General features: G+C 30.1%; 1 pseudogene; it reads right to left on the minus strand.

Moving 5' to 3' along the window:
• Positions 1–1,009: 1,009 nt before the first annotated feature.
• LOC111612604 overlaps positions 1,010–4,031 on the minus strand; it is a 7,114-nt pseudogene continuing 4,092 nt past the window's right edge.

Genomic DNA, 4,031 nt, shown 5'->3' on the forward strand with positions numbered 1-4,031 from the left:
CAGGTATCCAAATTTTCCTTTTTGATACATCATATCAGTATTAACAGTCTCGTCCTTCGTTACATAAAAAGGATGTTTTTCGGTTAAAGATGTGGAGAATTTCTTAGCCCAAAATCCTTTGAAATAAATAGCACTAATCAGTATAAGACGGGTTGATGGTTCAACATCACCAAGCAAATCGTTAATTTTATTTTCTGTTACTGACGATACCCATGAATTTATGCTATTTTTTGCATTAATCGAATCATTTATGAAGTCGACAATTCCACAATCACTTCGAAATATTTTTTTAAGACTGGACGTAAAATCTGATTCAATGGAATAATCTTTCTGCAAGTACATTCGATTCGCAATTTTTACAGTATCGGAATTTTCACAAAAATGCGAAATAATTTCAGAATATTTAGAAAATGTTTCTTCATTATTTTCCATAATTAGAACCTTCTTCATTTGTTCAGCAGTATTACTCCTCCCTCCCATTAAAGTCATACTCAAAGCAACAGTTACACTTAAAGGTGAAATTAATACATTTCCTTCTTCTGAACTTACAATTGTTTTATATAATTCAAATGTAAACTGCATAGTTGGATTCAAACTTGATTCTTTGCTTATATTCACTTCTGAAAAAATAAGAACATTATTTTAAGACATTTTAAATTATCATACTATGTTTATTTAAAGAACAACAACTTTTGATAATCTTCTCAATTAATTGTAACATTCTTACACATTTTAGACTATAGTAATTTCTTAATTTAAAAATTAATATCGGGCTATAATACGGCTAATTAAATGATTGGAATAAAGTAATTATTCAAATAATATGGGAAATATTGTACTAAAACTTTCAAATTATCTTTTTTTAAAAAATTAAACTATAGTCCCTCCCACATTCAAAATGCAGTAGACATACTGTATTTCAAATATGCAAGGTGAATAAAATGTTTTGTNCAGAATAATAAATATAAATAAACAAACATTTACATTTACATATTTTTTTATTAACAATTCAATATTGTTCTTTTGAAGTTTCTTTTAATTCCAATTAAAATAATTAGCTTTCTTTACATATAAATAAATAAATAAATATAATATATATATTAGTAATTTCTGATTTAGTTTTTGGAACTGCTTCTTGTCTGATTGCCCATTACTTGTATTATGGCTCTAACATCACCATTTCATATCTCACGTTTATTATAATCGAGGCAAGGAGACACACAGAATAAAAATAAAACAAACTCTTTTCTTTTCCATGTATATACAAGTATGTTCTCGTATTTTATCGGACATAATGTGGAATGCATTCTTCCAAAATGCATTCCACATTATGTCCGATATTAAATGGCAGTCTTGAAGCCATAATACAAGTAATTATGATTTATAATTCACCAGGAAATTATTTTGCAGACTGTGGCAATTTCAATGATCCAATGAATAAAATATTGTTATATCTATGATCAACAACAAAGTATAAGAAAGGATGATCTGCTTTGAATTCCAGTGTTGGACCTATTTCAAGGCTCTTTGCAATCATCCGAATTGCAGTTACTGCTGCTGCTTCTGTTCCTTCTTCATTCACATCTATAAATGCTTTATGTATCACCTCGTCAACATATAAATCTCTATTATTATTGATACCAGATAAATCTGCTTTGCTTGGATCAAATAAATCTGTTATACCCATTTTTGATAGTACAGCTTTTAAATTTATTGTACTTTCCAATTTAAATTTCGGTAACCAGACATATATATCGTCTACACAACTTTTAACTTCATTGCATAAACTATTAAATTTATTTGAACTCAGTTTATTCTCAATTTCTTTTAGTCCATCTATTTCAAATGGAAGAATGATTATCATACTTAACGCATCTTTCTCATAAGGTAACTGAAGTACGTGAGCTTGTAATTCCTCATCTTTCAGGTATCCAAATTTTCCTTTTTGATACATCATATCAGTATTAACAGTCTCGTCCTTCGTTACATAAAAAGGATGTTTTTCGGTTAAAGATGTGGAGAATTTCTTAGCCCAAAATCCTTTGAAATAAATAGCACTAATCAGTATAAGACGGGTTGATGGTTCAACATCACCAAGCAAATCGTTAATTTTATTTTCTGTTACTGACGATACCCATGAATTTATGCTATTTTTTGCATTAATCGAATCATTTATGAAGTCGACAATTCCACAATCACTTCGAAATATTTTTTTAAGACTGGACGTAAAATCTGATTCAATGGAATAATCTTTCTGCAAGTACATTCGATTCGCAATTTTTACAGTATCGGAATTTTCACAAAAATGCGAAATAATTTCAGAATATTTAGAAAATGTTTCTTCATTATTTTCCATAATTAGAACCTTCTTCATTTGTTCAGCAGTATTACTCCTCCCTCCCATTAAAGTCATACTCAAAGCAACAGTTACACTTAGAGGTGAAATTAATACATTTCCTTCTTCTGAACTTACAATTGTTTTATATAATTCAAATGTAAACTGCATAGTTGGATTCAAACTTGATTCTTCGTTTATATTCACTTCTGAAAAAATAAGAACATTATTTTAAGACAGTTTNATTTTTGAAGGGGAGAAATGGTCTTGACAAGTTGAAATCGATCGAACACACAATGCTCGAATTCTCGTGTAAACGCGCGCCATCTATCGTAGATTAATGTACTATGCCAGAAACCTTCGCGGGAGTGTATTAAAAAACTTCCCAAAGTTTCATGGCAATCGGATAAACGGTGTGGTAATGCATGAAGGACATACAGACAGACACACAGACAGACATACATTCATTTTTATATATATAGATAATATAAAACAATGTCAATGGATCAGAAGTAACTCATTTTTAAAATTCTTTGCATGATAAAGTAAGATTCATGATGGAAAGAATTTGAAGATCCAGATGACTGCAATATTCTGAACTGTAATACTAATTGAGACATAGTATAGATAAATCAATTCCATTCTAAATGTGGGGCACTGTATTTCTGGTACATTATTTATATACAGTTAATATCAACTTTTTAGTATAATTACAGTCATTTCTGACTTTTATGTGCTGTTTAAGTTCACTTATGGACAGGACTTTAAATTCATGCAGGACAATCCAAGCCTTCATGTTTTAAAGTTAATATTATCCTTTTTCAGCACAAAAATTTAACTTTTGGACTGGCCACATTGAAGTTTAATTAAACTCTATTTTCATTATAATTAAATGACTATTTCCAACTACACTCAAGTCCACTTAACAAAACATTGAATAAGGGAGCAGTTTGCTTAAGAGAGTACTCACCTAGTACCTGATTTTCTCCCATATTTTATATTAGTGGAACTTCTGTTAACAGTGCATTAGATAATTGAGTAGTCCACTTAGAAGAGCATTATGTTGTGATATTTGTAGAGCAGCAGTCAGCATATGGGAGCAAACAAACATTTATAAAAATCTATCTTTAATCTTATGGTATACAATCACCCAAAGAACACGACAGCAGGGCTATACACTATGGTTACAGTGACCATACGTCCTTTATTTAAGAGGACAGTCCTTTATTTCACTGCTCTATCCTTTAACTTTATTTATTTTCTAAAATAGGCATTTTGTCCTTTATTTTGTAAAGTTGACACAAAGTTTAAAAATTTTTTTTAATAATATATTGAACAAGTTAGTTTTGTATACGCCATCACGACCAGTGTTGCATTGTTACATAGAGCGCAGTAGTGCAGTGTGTCGCCAACCAAACGGCCCACTGACAGTACCAAGGGGGTGGACACTCTTATGGGGATTTTTGTGATAGTTTTTTAACTCTCTAGTTGGTGCATGATACACTTGTTAATTAAAGCTGAAGTTATTTGAAAGAAAAAATGAGGGGTTTCTTCCTATTGTTATTAGAAAAGTGGTTTTAGCATTAGAAAAATCAGAAAATATACAAGCCAAAAAATGCAATGATGCTGTGTACACATTTTATCAAACGTGCATAGATTATCTAAATAATTGGGACATGTTTTTTATTGAAATAGA

The sequence above is a fragment of the Centruroides sculpturatus genome, unplaced genomic scaffold, assembly GCF_000671375.1.
Source record: "Centruroides sculpturatus isolate CEXI.00-Female unplaced genomic scaffold, Cexi_2.0 scaffold1778, whole genome shotgun sequence".
Classification (NCBI taxonomy): Eukaryota; Metazoa; Arthropoda; class Arachnida; order Scorpiones; family Buthidae; genus Centruroides; species Centruroides sculpturatus.